Source organism: Meleagris gallopavo, chromosome 1 (genome assembly GCF_000146605.3).
Source record: "Meleagris gallopavo isolate NT-WF06-2002-E0010 breed Aviagen turkey brand Nicholas breeding stock chromosome 1, Turkey_5.1, whole genome shotgun sequence".
NCBI classification, from domain to species: Eukaryota; Metazoa; Chordata; class Aves; order Galliformes; family Phasianidae; genus Meleagris; species Meleagris gallopavo.
In genome coordinates, this window is record NC_015011.2 from 124,059,054 (window position 1) to 124,075,970 (window position 16,917).

The 16,917-nt window shown below is 35.2% G+C and overlaps 1 protein-coding gene across 3 annotated transcripts in view; it reads right to left on the bottom strand.

Moving 5' to 3' along the window:
* Positions 1 to 16,917, bottom strand: part of NLGN4X (neuroligin 4 X-linked) — a 114,489-nt gene that overhangs the window by 84,169 nt on the left and 13,403 nt on the right. Inside the window, exon 1 of one of the 3 annotated variants that reach the window (XM_019622506.2) lies at positions 2,782 to 2,920. The exons of the other annotated variants lie outside the window; for them this stretch is intronic. The gene's annotated coding sequence lies outside the window, so the exon portion shown is untranslated. Of the gene's footprint in view, positions 1 to 2,781; positions 2,921 to 16,917 lie in introns of those variants that run through there. 3 annotated transcript variants of the gene reach the window in all.

Genomic DNA, 16,917 nt, shown 5'->3' on the forward strand with positions numbered 1-16,917 from the left:
AAAAGCCACGAATAACCATCAGAATGTCAAAGCATAATATAAAGTAATTCTGTTCATCAGTAATTTTGTACGTGAATGTACAATAGCAAGTTATAGCAAGTCTTATCAAGAATGATACATTCACATCAAGTTTTATTTTCACACAAAACATAACAAAATAGAAAGTCTTGCATTCATACTCTAAACTGCTGGAAGGCAAATGGATTTTGTATTAAAAGAATTTTAAATTAAGTAGACCTACAGAACAGAAAAATGAAAGGGGTATCATTATTATTCACTTACAGTATTTATGTTCTGCAAACTTAGCATGTATAAAACCTATTCCTCTTCAATACTTCAACAACAAAAGTAGATGATTTATAAAAGCAGTAAAAACGTAAAACAAAGAAATATGAAAACAATTTGTATTAAATTTCAAGCATGTTACATCATTTAATGACACAAACTACTCCATGGAATACAGAAGAGATGGTTATGACTGTCTATTTTTTTGTTGTTTTTAAATAAGTGAGACTGAAACGTTGAAAAAAAAAAAAGCATAAAAAGCAGAAATCATGGATTGTGTGTTTCAAAGAATATATCAATCATCATCTATCTGGGAAAAAAACTGCAGTGATGGTTAGATGTGACAGAAGTCTTTTACACCATCAGGATTTCTTACTCTGGTGTATAAGAGTGCAGACAGTTTGAGAGAGAACAGGATAAAAAATACTGGTGTGGTTTTGTACAAGTTTGAACTTCAGATTCAGTGGTAGCATGGAATCATATAATCATAGAATTGCTCACGTTGGAAATGACCTTAAAGATCAAGTCCAACCGCAACCTAAGGTAATTTCATTTTCACAGCAACACAGTTAGTCAAGGTGTAACAGCAGTGAATCTAAAAACAGGTGCTAGACTGATACTAGGACTGGAGACAGTACCAACAACTGTCCCTGGTCCTCACATGGAATGGTTTCTCTAAATTTAAGTCAAAGACCTCGAAGGTAAACTTGATGACAGCTTTATGTGTTTACATGTGGGATGATCCTTTCTGTCTACTCTGACTCAATGTCTTAGAGAAGCAGCTCCTCTCTTTCACTGATGTCCCCGTAGTACAACAAAGAATGAAAGCACTTGGCTCGACAATAGAATGTCTTCATTTCTGACTATTTGAACACAGTCTCTAAGAGTAAGTGATCATCCTTCATTTGTGAGTGCGTATATATTTAATGAGTAAAGAGAAGCAAAGTCATAATGAAGAAATATCTCTGCTGTAATGGGCATTTAAAGTAAACTTACTGTTTAGCTTCCACACTATATACTCCTAATTATAAACATTAAAATACTATTTTCTGGGGGAGGAAAAAAAATACAACCCCCCTACCAAAAAAAAAAAAAGGAAGTTTAGTTTGCTTTCTATTCTGCCTTTAGAATTTACTATATTAATTATTGCACAAAGTGCAATTCTAACTTTGGCATAATTAAAACAACTGTGTTGCTAGGGGATGTGTTCATCTTTACAAAGTAATGCTTGCTTCACAGTTGTCTTAAAACACTTTCTCAAAACAAAAGCCAAGTACAAAATACTTGTATGCAAGCACAATAAAATACAAAACATTTTCTAAAGACAATTCAAATTTGTAGGGTTAACTATGTGACTGCTAACAACCATACTTCTTTGTTTAGATACAGTAATTAAACGCATACACAATCATCTGCCCTGAAAGAAGCACAAAGCAAATCACAAAGATCAATGCAGAAAATAGGCTTGAATAAAGCAGAATTAAAATGGCCTTGTAAAAAATACATCAAACTGTAAGAGAATATTAAAAACAAAATGAAACAAAACAAACAAACAAACAAAAAACACACAAGAAAAACTACAAGACTGGCAACCTTCTTACATACAACTGCAATAATAAAGATGTATTTCAACTGTGTGGATTAAAATCCACAATTTAAAAAAAAAAGAGAAGAAGAAGGAAAACATCATAAAATTGTTTGAGTTGAAAGAGATTTCAAAGATCATCTAGTTCCAAGCTCCCTGTCATGGGTAGAGTCACCTGCCACTAGGCCAGATTACTCAAAGTCCCATCCAAGGATGAAGCACCCGTAACTTCTCTGAGGAATCTGTTCCAGTGCCCCTGCCCAGCATCAAAATACCCAATACCCAGTACCCTGAGGAACACCATTCATCACTAGTCTCCATCTGGACATGATGTCATTGATCGCAAGTCTTTGAATGTGGCCATCCAGCTAATTTCTCATTCACAGAGTGGTCCTCCATCAAATCCATGTCTCTCCAATTTAGAGACAAAGGTGTTGAGAGGGACAGTGTCATATACTTTGCACAAGTCCAGGTAGATAATGTCAGTTGCTCTTCTCTTATCCACTAATTCTGTTATTCCATTGTGGAAGGCCACCAAATTTGCCAGGTATGATTTGCCTTTAGTGAAGGCATTAGTAATCTTTCTCTTCTCTATGTTTTACCACAGCTTCCAGAAGGATCTGCTGTGTGGTCTTGCTGGGCACAAAGGTAAGACTAGACTGGCCTATAGTTCCTTCTTTTTTCCCTTCTTTAAGTGAAGGCTTTGTTTTCCTCCTTTCCAGTACTTCATCATACTGCCATGACTTCTCACATATGATGGACAGTGGCTAGGCAATATAATCTGCCAATACGTCAGGTACCTTACTCTAATCTGACCCTCTGCTACAGTGGGCAGTTCTTCATGTCCTCCTTCCCTGCTTCTGTCTTCCATGACTTGAATGGTATGGCTAAGGTGAAAAAGCCAAACTTACGCCTTCTGGATTGCTTATGCCCTGCTGTATTGTTCCTCTAGCAGGCATAGTGGTGGTTGAAGACCCCCATGAGGACAAGGACTGGTGAATGTGTGGCTGCTCCTCTCTGTCTAGATCAGGTGTCCTATAGTAGACTCCCATTATGATGTCACCTACCCCGTCTTCCTTTACCCATAAACACTTAGTCTGCTTGTCTTCCATTCCTATGCACTCCAGATGATCATTGACTTAAAAGGTGATGACCCTCTTAATCCCGTGTCCTTCCTAAAAAACCTGTATCCTTCCATCCCAGCACTACAACCACAGGAGTTGTCCCACAGCCCTGCAGGTGTACGCACATCTCTAATTCCTCTTCTTCATTCCCCATGCTATGCACATTTGCACAGAGACATTTAAGTCAGTCCCCTGATGAAAATGTTTTTTTCAGATGAAGTGGTGGGAATTCCTCTGTGCTGCTCTTTGTATGCTCTCCCACTGATCTCTAATTCTTTTCATGGCTCAGGACATCTATTACTGGCACCAGAATCAAATCAGTAAGAGCCAGATGGATTGAGGTATCCCTCCTCCAGAAATTTTAGCTTAGAGCTCTCCTCCAGAAATTTTAGCTTAGAGCTCTCCTCCAGAAATTTTAGCTTAGAGCTCTCTTCATCGTGTTGGCAAGCCTGCAGCTGAAGATGCTCTTCCCCTCCTTCAACAGATGGACTCCATCAGTCCCCTACAATAACTAAATTTCTCAAAATCAGTCCCATGGCCTAAAAGGTCAAATCCCTAGATACAATACTAGATTTGCAACCCTTTTCACTGGCCCCACTGGCCTTTTTCAATTATGCAAAATGTTTTTAAACAAAACATGATTTTTAAAAAATTATTCCTTTCATAAGAAATCTATGCTATTTGATAGAGTCACTGAACCTACATGAAAGATACAAAATAAATAAAACATCTGCCTCTTAAGGATCCAGACTGCATTGTCCATAATTAGAAAGAGAACATTTAATATATATGATAATATTATGGCATGAGCATTCACAGACTGTCAGTGGAGATAGGTTATTAATTTCTGGAAGAAGAATAATTCCTGGAAAGGGACAAAGGGAATGCTGACGTTTCTCTAAATCTCCAACGTTTCACGACGCTTACATCATGCTGCGTTGGGTTACATCATGTTACGAATAGTGATATAACCCGTCGCAATGCAATGCACACATCGCATTCAGTCAACAGTTTTTCGACCCCTCCACATGATCACCATGGCCAAGAGAGGTTGTGCTAGATGGCATTTGGTTGTGTTAAGTTATATTGTTGTTTTTTATAGTACTTCTGGGTGTTCCCTATTTTAAAATGGAAGTAAATTATTTTCTAGATATAAGAGCAAGTGTTCAGAGCATGCAGATACGCTTGGTCTGACAGTGGTATGAACAGCCATTCACATTAATATATTAGGGCTGCTCTGAAAGCAGTGTCACCTGTTTTATTACACTGGCTCACAACATCAATGGCAGATGTTGGTCGTATGGCAGCAGACCTTGAATCTCTACTCCACTACATGTTGCTGCTCTGTGACACATGGCAGCAGAAAGGCAGTCTGACAAAACCTTATCTGACATGGAGGTGAGGATGAGTAGAAAGCGTGTCCTGAATTCCTCCATGTGGAAAAAATAGCACCCATTGACATTCATCAGTGTTTGCTGAATGTTTATGGAGACCAAACAGTGGATGTGAGCACAGGGAGATGGTGTGTTTCAGCTGCAGTGACAGTAATAGTGGGTCACTTCCACTGACACAGATTTTTAAAAACATGTCATGGAGGCTCTTGTTCATCACTGGTGAAAATGCATAGCTAATGGTGGTGACTATGCTGAAAAATAGGGTTTTGTAGCTGAGAATTTGCTCTATCAAATAGTGCTGTTGTGCTCTTTGTATCTGTTTTAGTTTCCATGGAAACGAGTAGGCGGCACTAATCTTGTAGCAATCTACATATTATGCAGTAAACATAGAAGCAAGTAAATTGAGAGGGAAATGTCAGATGTTTCACTCTTACTGTAAATGTTTCCCCTTTAAGTACAAAGTACTACTTTTTTGTTGTTTTCTTTTTGCTTTGTTTTTAATTTTATGTGTTAAATAGAACCTTAAAGTAAGTTTTAGCAAAAACTGTTTTTTTGAGTGTCAGTGATGCAAAGCTCTTGTAATTTCACCCAAGGCTTTGGCTTTAGGTGAAAAAACTACTTTCAAGCAGTGGCATGAAAGCATCAAAACCGCCTAACTGCTAGTGCACCCATGGGGTCTGTAGCAGTAAAATTGGGTTTGATGGTAGACCTCCTGCCCAGCAGGTTACTCATATAGCTGGGGGCAGCAAATCTGATTAGAGACAAATATACCACATACACAGTACTCATTAGCTTAAACATTAATAAGGATACCAAAAAAGCAAGCTTAGTCTTTGTTTCACTTTGCTCTTTCTTTGCCATTCAATCTAGTCCCGATGCCAATCCCTATTACTCCTATTATGCTTGACAGCAGCAGTTGGAGTTGTTCAGTCAAGGGAAAGATGGCTCTAGTGAGATCTTACAGCAGACTCCCAGTACTTATATGGGCTATAGCAAAAAGATAGGGAGAGACTCTTCATCAGGAAGTGTAGTAACAGGACAAGGAGTAATGATTTTAAACTAAAGAGTGCAAATTTAGATTAGACATTTGGAAGAAATTCTTCAAGATGCCTAGTATGGACTCCCCATTCTTTGAAATGTTCAAGGCCAGGGTGACTGGTTTGTTGACTGGTGCACTGAGCAACTTGATTTATTGGTACATGTCCTATTCATGGCAGGGGGGTTAGAACTAGATGGTCTTTAAGGTCCCTTCCAATTCAAATCATTCTGAGATTCTATGAGTTAAGGAAGTTTACTATTTGGGGACTAAATCCTTCCCTTTCTGCACCTTCTCTCTCCTATTTATTTTAGTCTTCTTGCTGGAAGATAATTCAATTGTACTTGTGATTTTTTCAGTGTTCATCTCAGATAAAAATGTATCAGGTTAGCATAGAACAATTCTTTAAACTGATTGAGCTAAAACACTGTGACTGAAATGGGCTAGGAGACAGTCATCTGAGTAGCTTGTCTAGCAGAAGCAGCAATTGCTATCTTCAAGTGTAACAAACAGTGACTTGGCTGGCACAGCTCAATAGGGAAAGAATTTATTCAGTTCCTTGAAATATTTAAGCAGGTGAGAAGTCATTAGCAGAGAAGGAAGGATTAAGAATTTGCTGGAGAAAGATAAACATTAATTCAATCTCTAAGAACAGAATCAGAAAGCATTTTCCCATCAGGAAGCAGAAGCTACAACTGATAAGAGCAGATGACAAGGAATGACAAGCCTCTCTGCATTTTAATACAATTGATTCCCCAAAATCTGTGATTCTGCTTCAACAGAAAAATATGCAATTTCTGCACGTGTTGTTCCTAGTTCTTCTACTTTAATGACACACTGTATCAACACAAATCAAGTATGCATTTTCCTTAGTGCATCTTTAAAAAACACAAGTGAAATGTCTGGAAACTGCTCGCAATAGTCGAAGTAATTTTCTATGACTGAAGTAAAAAGACAAACACATTTATATATACCAGTTTATATATACCAGTTTATATATACCAGTTCTGGTACTTCAGAAAGTTTTATGTGTGTGTTAGGCACAAGGTCCCTCTGAATTTAAGGCAATTTGCAATCAGTTTTATTCTAATTAAGAAAAGTAGAAAGGGTTACATCTTAAATGACCCATTCTAAAAATAGAAATAAAGAGCAACAATAAAAAAGTAATATAAATACAGTGGTCCAGTCAGAGCAATTATATTAACATGGATAAATATACATAGAGAATAAAATCTTTAGATGCTGCATTTGAGCAGCAAGCAATTTTTACCTCTACTGTGTTAAAATAACTGAATCCCTGCAGCAAGTAGGGAGCAAAAAGTAGACTGAGTTTACAAGTTGTCTTGAAGGAACTGTAGCATTCAGGACTCTCAGGACTCTTTCTGGAATAATGCTAATTATACATCAAGTCTCACTCAAGGCTTTGTCCGAAGGCACAATCTGGACATAAATTGCTTGTATCACTGACCCCAGTAAATACTCATTCTCTTCTAAAGAAACTCAGAATCGAGTCAGAATCCCATAAACAGTAAGTAAGATGAAAAGGCTCCCTTTCTAAATTATGTAAAACCTTTAAAGGAAAAAAATTGCATTTATTGATTAAATTCTTGAACTGAAGTTATGTTAAAGCATCTATGTATCTCTTTAATTGGTACAATTTATTCCTGATTTTTCTACCATCTCAGTCAAAAGCAATATGTTCTTTCTACATCAAGCAGAAAAGATTCAGGACATGGCAGACTAATTCATAATAATAAAACTTCTGCTAATGAAGCACTGCTGTTTTTGCTTATGAATTTTCTGGCACTGTATTTCAAATTTGTAACAGAGGAAAAAATAAAGGAAATACAGATTAAAAATACAGTCTAAGAGTAGACTTTTTGATGCAGAAGTTGCAAAAATATTTTCTTTTGGTACTGATATAATTTCAGATATACTTGTTTATAGTCACATGCATGTATCTACAATGTCAAAATTTTTTAAAATTTAAAATAAAACACATAACTAGTTTAGAAACAGAAGCACTATGTGGAATTTAATAAGGCCTTTAAGAATTCCAGATATGACCAGATATGACCCCATCAGAAATTTTTTGCAAAATACGATTTATTGTTCTGTATGCTGAATAAATATATGCCGTTCCCAAAATAGACACTGAAAAGCTGTTATATTGGCATTATTTTAATTGTTATCAAACTGAAGTCCCAATCCCTGTCTTAAACATGACAGCCTTACTGTTTATTGTACTTGTAGAAATGCATCTTCATATAAGAGGTTAAAACAAATACTTAATAGCTACAGACTACTGAACATTACATCTCTTTTCACATAAATTATCATTATTTATTTGTACAGATGGAGTAAGATAAAGACTATTTTATGGTATTAATTTGCTATAATAATACAATATTAGCTAGAAAGTAGGCTTTCAGCAGCTTTGGGAAAATGATCTAAAAAAGGGGAAAGTTGCTAAATTAAAATCCCTCTTCCTCATCTCATAAAATTTAACATCTTCTCTTTTCTGAGATGGACTATATTGTATATACAGGAGTCTTTGTTTGTAGATTATAAAAGTCATAAAAAGGATCAACAGAGATCAGAGAAGAGAATAGACTACTTCATTCTTAGTCTTTGCTTTCCCCTCATCATACCCATGCATAACAGGAGTTTTGCTGGAAGATGATGTATTAGGGCAGTTACAGTGTTTATTCTAGGAACACCAAATGACAAACCATACATATATAGGTGGTACTGCTTCATCCATTGCTTATACCCATACAGCAAATGGAAAGCTTTAAATGATACAATGAAAGGCATGAAGTTAGCAGAAAATTGTAACCTTAGGTCTACTAGGAGCTTAAGAGAGAAAAAGATACATATTTACTGCCTATAAATATATTGTACATCTTGCGCTTCTAACTCCTTACTTCTGTTTCTCCAATCAAACTATGGATAAATATAAATTAAAAATTATTTTTTAGGCACTGGACTATGAAGAAGTTGTTTTAAAATCAGAACATGTTACCAAAAGTCCATGCAAGTCACATCACATTGTTCATGCAAGTTATTCTCAAGAGTTCTAGAATTAAAGACTCTTTCCAAAGTTGCTGTATGTGACTGAAAGAGAAATTAGACTGCAAGCCCTACCAATAGGAGCTATATTAATAGCTCAGATAATGACATGAACTGTGTTTATCTCTGATGGACCTTTATTATTCCTTGAAAAGCTATAAAAATACAGAAATGTCAGTTCTTCAGAACTACAGTCTTTCATTGATATGCTGCCTCAAATCCCACTGTAAAACATTACCTTAAATCTTCTTCCCTTGGGAATTCGCTCTGAATACAGTGTCATGGTTGTGGGCCAAAAACTGCTATCAGATTTATTTTTGAAAATCCAGGACAAGTAAATCATGAAAAACAGGACTGAATATTCTAGCTACATGTCATGTCATATGAAACAGTTGTATTGCCTTGGAGGCAGGATCTGAACAGGAAACAAATAAGATATCAGAAGAAGTACTACAGGAATAATAAAGGTAACCATTCCAGTAAACTTTAGAATAGATGGTCACAGTAAAGTATCTTCTTGCTTTATACTATATTCAGAGGCATTGGAAAGAAAGAGCAATGAAAGTCAGAACTCTGTACACAGGCCCATACAAAACCTGTTAGAATTAACTGGAAACCTGTAGAGTATTAATTTTGTAAGAAGGAATTATGAAAGTAAATAAAATTAACAGAGTAATTAAAATAACAAGCAGACAATATTCTCATTATATGTCACAACTAGGAATAACCTTTAGTCCAGGCCCCAGGATTTCATAACTTTAGCTCTTCTGTAGTTGTGCTCTATACAAATCCTTTACTCTGTTGTGTTCTACATGCATCTGTTAATCTGTAGTTAAAAGTTGGATTTTTTGGATTTTTTCTCTCTTCCCATATGATACAAAAAAACAAAAAACAAACAAACAAAAACCTTTGAGTAATCAGACATCAATGATCAATGTAATTTTTCACAGAAGTCAACTTTTACAATATTAGATAATGAAACCAGGGAGCGGAGAACTAAGCCTCAGTCATCCATGTATGTAAAAATTACTTTTTACTTTCAAAACCTAACTTAGGCTCCTAAAAAAAAAGGAACTGAGCCTCCATGAGCAGTGGAGAAAGGAAGCGACTCCAAGAAGCAATTCATGCTACCAGTGATGGGCATGATTTATGAGCTCAGCAGTTTAGCTATAAAACTTTCATCTACAATTCTCTTGCAAACACAGTTCCTATTATCCAGCCAGAAATTCAGACTGAAGATCTATTAGTAAAAAAAAAACCCACAACAAAACCCAAAACCAACCAAACAAAAAACCACAACAAATTTACAAAAACCAACAACAACAAAAAACAAACAACAAATGTGCAGATTCCATCACTGAGTGGTAAAACAGACAGAAAAATGAATATGAAATGTAATAATAAAAATCAAATTAGCACACAGAAGTTTTAGCTTTAATGAGCCCCTTAGAGATTCTCAGTGACGTGTGAAGATGACGTGTACAGCACTGAGCTAGCACCAAACAGCCTTACTTGCAATTGGAAGCAGAACAACTATTTCAAATCTCTTTTAACTAACTTAGCTACATGCAGAGGCAACACTTAGTTCGAGTGCAGAAATATACTGTGCTCCCCACTTCCCCATACAGAACTGCGCAATTTAGATATTAATCTAGTTAATTTAGTTACAGACATTCTTCCAAGTTTTTTCCTCTACCAGATGAGTTCATTTCCATTATATTCATTCACTGAAACACCAAGCATTTCAAAGTTGGCTGTGGATATATACATATATATAGATGATCATTAAATAGCTTATTAAAAAACAAACAAAAAAAAAAACACCTCAATTTCTTCAACTCACAAATGGATCCTTTTGATGGCATCTAAATGGAATATTCAGGAATTTGATTATATCAGATGATAATGTATAGATAGGGAAAAAATATTTTTGTAGAGGAAAAGCTGTTTCTATTAAACATTACAAATATTTAATTATTGTTACAATTTAACCTGAACAATACAATGCATGTACAATTAAAGTAAATGTAGTTCACTTTAGTTTAGTTTAAAAGAACAACGACAAACAAAAACATCTGTTTCTAGTAACTGCTGAAGTGAATTACTACTATTTACAAGAAATTAGATTTTCATTTGATCTATTTCATCAAGTATTTTTTTCCTAGTTACTTTGGACAAGAAAAATCAACTTGAAGTAGATCGGTTCCCTTCTTTCTCTCATTTAAAAAAAAAATACATTTCTACTGAATTTTTAGACATAGATGCATATAGTTCAGCGACCTAAACTTTCAGTACAATTCAGATTTCTGAACAAAAATTGATAAACTCTACTTTAACTTTGCCCTTGAATTATTTTTGAAGGTAAGGAATTACATATATATATATAAAATATATATATAAAGCATATATATTTCATTGTATTCTCACTTGAACTCGCCTAAAATAATTCAAGGTGATTGGAAAAGTACCTCTGATATTTAAGATAAAGAATTTTTCTTCACATTGTGACTGTCTTTCTGTTCCCAAGAGGAAATATACCATTTATTTATCTGTGTTATTTTCACATGGCTTCAGACCACTGAAGTCCCAGATGTTATGCCCTTCTGATAATTCTCAGTGCCAGTCATACTGGCCTCACAATCTCTCTCTGTAATTATAATCTTACATATTGCTGACACCAAAGCACCGAGCTGTACCTTGGAAATGAATCTGCAAGGTGACGTGATGAAAAGCCCACACTGGAGACACACATCCCCAGCTCCAGCCCTGAGTTTCACACTAATACTTGCAGTATTAACATCCTCTGTTATGGAACTTTCCTTCATAGTTTACTACTTACATCTTCATGCACACGCTTACAATAGGATTTCAAATATTTATCATTCGTAATACTGAGAATTCTAAGGAAATTTCAGACTTTATCCAATATATTATTGGATAACACTGAAATACCAAATTCTTCAAGTAGAACGTTTACACTATGTTATCACCCTGACAAGTTTTCAATGAGGTGGCATTCCCACAAATTAGTTGATGTTTCTTCCAAAACTGAACTACGTACCTGACCAGTTTAGTGTGGAAAGATATTTCACTTTTGTGAGATCTTCTGTAGTATTTCAATTACAATTTTTATTCCATTATTATTATTATTGTTATTATGTAAAATATTTTACTCTGTTGCCTCAATTGGCTATCTAGAAGAGAAAGCAAGAGTCTCTTATTGCATACCTAATGTTACTATTCATATGATACTGCTGTTCTTAGCTCAGAAAGAATAAATATGGTCCACAGGAGTTTTGCTGCAATGTTTATTATCAATACCAATCAATTTTACTCTGTTTTGCATGAATATTGACAATTTCCTGATATTGACAAACATATATTGACAAATTCCTGATTATTTCCATGTAGTGCATATATTTGTACAAATACCTCTTGTATCAAACTTAGGAAGTTAGTGTGAAGCATCTCATGACAACGAGAATGAAAGATCTTAATTTTTGCTACTGTCATACATATAGATGTTCTAGATTTTTATTTTATTTTTATTTTTTTCTGAGAAAAAGTAAGATTTTGCAATTTCATTTTTGGCTTAGTTTTACAGGGAAATGAACCTTGTGGAATTATTTCCATCACTCCATACAAGTAATTACACTGCTAACTAATTTCAGGTTCAATTGCTACATGTTTTGCAAAAAAACAACAGCAAATCAGTAGTAGAAAAGATCTATACTAATGTACCCACAGAGGAAAGAAAGGATTAATTTAGGAATTCTACCTTCTCTACTGTAACAGTCATGAGCCCAGTTAGCACAATTATGCTAGTGAGTGCAGCCCAACTAGCATCTAAGTCCAAAATAATCCAAAATAATGCCATGTGTTATCAACTTGAATTGCCACACATGACATGGAAAAATCTGGGGAATAACACTGTGAAAAGCAGGGAGGTAGACAGATTGGAGAGGAAAGGTATAAACATCTCCTACAGTATTCTGGAAAAGCTGGCAGCCCATGGCACGGAGAGATGTACACTTTTGCTTGGTTTGGCCAAGCCCAGAGGGTGGTAGTGAATAGAGTTATATCTGGCTAGCGACTGATTATGAATCATGATCCCCAGAAGTCAGTTTTTCTAATACCCAAACTGACATTCCCCTGTTGCAGCTTCATGTCATTCCTCACATATCACACTCCCTACACCTTTCACCATCTTTGTAGACCTCATTCACACACTCTCTAATGGTTCTTTTCATATTGTGTTGTCCAAAACTGCATACAGTGCTCGAGGTGAGGCTATAACAGTCCAGAGCTGAGAATGACAGTACACTCCCTAAACTCGCTGTCCCTTGAGATCCCTTCCAACCTAAGCCATTCTGTAGGTCTATTATTCTATTATTTCCAAGATGTGAAGGTGAGTGGATAGAGCAATAGCAACTGTTTTCTGACAAATGCTCCTTGGATCTGCAAAACTGTATTCAGAGTCAGTTCCACACACACAGCCTGACTGAAAATTCTGGTAAGGATAAATTCAGACAGATAATGGGAGGATGATTCTAGGCATCTAACAAGTATTATCTAAAGCATAGAAGAAAAAGATGCTAAAATGTGTTTTAAAGTTAAGTAATATGTAACTCAGTATATTCATTGCCTTCAAAGACTGTATTGCTACATTCCACACTGATGAAACTGTAAGCTCAATGACTTGCATTATATTAATTCACACCAAAGACAGACATTCCTAGCATGAAGAATAATTTTTCAATTTCATAAGGATTATCTTAAAGCCAACCAAGCAAAACAAAGTAAATAAATATACAAAGTCGAGATTATTTCCCACTTGAAGTCATCTTACTTTTGAAATCTCAGACATTGGTTCTTGCTATGCCTTTTCTGTTGAATTTAAGAGGGTTTTAGTGCTTGCTATTTTCTCCCTATGAACACATTTAAAAACTGTAATCAAATTACAGTCTTCTTCCTGGTAAAATAAACAGAATGAGTCCTTTAAATCTGGTGCAGTGAAGCATTGTTTCTGGCCTCTAAATAGCCTTTTTCTGCATGTTTCAATTTTAAATCATTTTAAAAAATGTAAGCTCCACAGGTACTGAGATTGAATATAGCTACCAGATCAATTATTCTGCATTTCACAATAATAAAATACTAAAATAATAATCACTAGGAAAGCAAAATAAATAATAATTAAAAAAAAAATAGTATCTGAAAGAATTGAACAGCTAGTAAGCATACAAAATTGAAAAATGAAGCCAAAAGGTTTTATGGCTGCTAATACATGGAATATTAAAAATATGTATGCTTAAAACAAAGCATATCCGCCTACCCAGACTTTATTCTGTATTCTACTTATTGTGAAGCTAACCTCAGTTTTGCCATTTTCAACAAAATTATCACTACGAACATAATATGCTCTGTTGTTGCTTAAGCAGAAAAGGAATTGAGTGTCAGGAAGGAAGGGTTAGAAGGAAAAGATTATTAATACCCAAATACAAAGGTAGACCTCATTAAAAATATATAAAAAAACAACAACAACAACAACAATACAAACAACTAAATTACACAAAAGCTTTACAAAAAGCTATCTAAATTTTCATACAACTTGGAGGCTCCCCTGCAAGGTTTGAGGCAGTTAGTCTGCTAATTTAAAAGGATTAAATCTATTTACTGCTAATGAATGTGCTATGCTGGCAGCTCTAAAGACAGAAATATCCTATTTATCTACAAAACTGATACAGAAGAAAAATTACGACTGTACTGAGACAGATAAAGGATTCTTGGATCCCTGCCAGTGGTCTGAACATGATCAACAAAAGTGGAGCTATTTTCTTGCAGAAAAGATATTTGCAACAGTAAAATGACATTTATATTTTATTTCCAAATATTTATTTGCAGTTACTTATATACGTGTTTTTATAGAAACAGGTAAAAGAAATTAACCAAGATGTACTAAGCTAATTTATGTTGACTAAGGAAGTTATCAATCTTGTGAAAGCATAATTTTGTGTTTCTTCAGCAGGCCAGTGAAATCTTAAGCATACAGTGTGATTCTGAAACCTCCCATCAATACAGAGTTTTAATCATAGAATGGATACATACACAATTAGAAATGATAAAGACAAAAAAACCTTGATAAGTTTTCTTTTAAGATAAACCTCCACGTAGATTGTTAGAAATGATACAGAAAAAGGAAGAACAGGTAGTCAAACGGCCACTGTGTGCAATAAAGTACAATACTTTCATTTTCAGATCAATTTATGAGACACATAAGAAAAGAAACTAGTGATTTGAAGAAGTCCAGAAGATAGCAAAAATGTAATAACGGACATCTTTAAACTTCAGGAATTACTAACACTTCCATAACAAAATGTAACATATTGCTGTAGAAAAAATAAACAATAAAAATGGAACAACTAAGAGTATATCTTCAGTAATACTGTAACTAGAGATGAGTGAGAATTAAAAATGAGAATATGCAAGATGCTCCAGACTGCAGTGAAACATGAGAAGTTTCCAACTGCCCAGGTAACAGATGTTCACTAATAACAGCAAAATTACTGCACTGAAAGCACATATAAATAGATTAGCTTGAACTACATAAGTTTCCTGATTGAAAGTAGTAGTGATCTTCTCCAAGACGGAAAACTCTCACCAACCTTTAAAAGGGGTCAAGCTGCATCTTCAACTAAAACATTTCAGTTAAGGTTACTAAATGGTTAGTTAAAAAGAAATTGGGATAAATATATTTAAAATCTATGTAGATACTTGGATATACTAGATCTATATTACCATGAGCCAGTCTCACCAAATAGAAGGAATTATGTGCTCTGACTACTCTTTGACCCGGTAAAAATTTGAGCCAGGTCTTTCAAATGGCTGTAAAAACTACTGAATTTTTTAGATGTCGCTGCTGCTTCCTCCTTCAACAGCTATGCTAGCAAGGCAGTACTGCTCAATGAGGTTCACAGTACAGAAATATCAGTTTCCCTTTGCTGAAGTTTTGGATTGCTCCCCAAACATAGCCGGCTTTTCTCATCACTATGCCAAAGTATCTACCTTGGGCACACTGGGTGGCTTGGCTAATATCAGATATTCCTTCTGTGGGGGGCTCTGATAGGATATTTGGCAAGATGCAATCTATCTTCTGCTGAAGAAACACAGTGTTTAAATCATATCTAACTAAGCATACAATTGCCCCTCCCATCTCCCATCCCTCCATAAGCCCCCAAATAAAAAACTCAATGGCTGTACTCAATTAAAGCTTTGCTTTCAGAAGAATTTCTTGCAGATTCCTGAAGTAATTTTCTCCAACATGCAGCACTGACTTCCCTGTTCAGAAAACAAAGATTTTATTTTTCTTTGCTCATTTCTTAGGCCAATGACCAAACCTATGGAAAGTGATTTTACAGCAAAAATGTGGAACATACCCTAGCTCTTTGTCTTAGTTAGGCAAGCCTGTTCATGGAATTGCTTTTGGTCAAGAACCTGGGTGCATGTGATGGATAATGCAGAACAACAGGGATGTCCACTGTGTAACTCAAGGTGATTTGATGCTGGATGAGAACAGTAATTTTTATAATATTTAATTATAATATTATAATTAAAATTAATTTTATAATATTTAAATAATTATTTAAATTGTATAATGTTAAATTACTACATAGTGTTGCACATCATGATTATCATGAACATTATATGTCGTGTTAACAGTAGTACAGTAAGAATTGCCCAGGTTAAAGAATGAGCTCCAATGAAACCAAAACTAGCTTCTGCATGCAGTAACCCATCAATATGAATCATCCTTCCTGCAGGGATGAAGGACTGTTACAACAGAGGAAGCCCGAAGTTATATAATAAATGAACATCATGAACAATTTATATGTATAATCCATAGATTGTGAGAATAATATATGTGTGTATAAATATATATCAAAAAGCAAGACAAGTGATGGTAATTAGGATGTGTGGAAATCGTGGGACCTGAGCATAATGTAAATGATATGGAATAAGGGATGGATATTGTCTTAGTTTCAGCTGGGATGGAATTGTTTTCTTGAGTGTCTGGTATAGTGTAATGCTTTTGTTTTAGGAGAAAAACATTGTTGATAACACACCGATATTTATAGCTGTCATCCAGCAGTGTGGTACAGAGCCATGGCCACTCTCAGTGTAGGGAGATGGAAGGGGACAGAATTAGAACAGCTGACTTTAACTGGCCAGCAGGATATTCCATACCTTATGACATCATGTGGAAGGAGTTTTGAAGGGGATGAGAATTCATCTCTCTCTCTTCCATTGCTCGAGGTGCTAGCTGGGCATTGATCAGGGGGTGATGAGCAACTGCTTGTGCATCAGTTGTTATATACATTTATATCTGTCTATCTATCTATCTATCATCTATCTATCTATCTATAA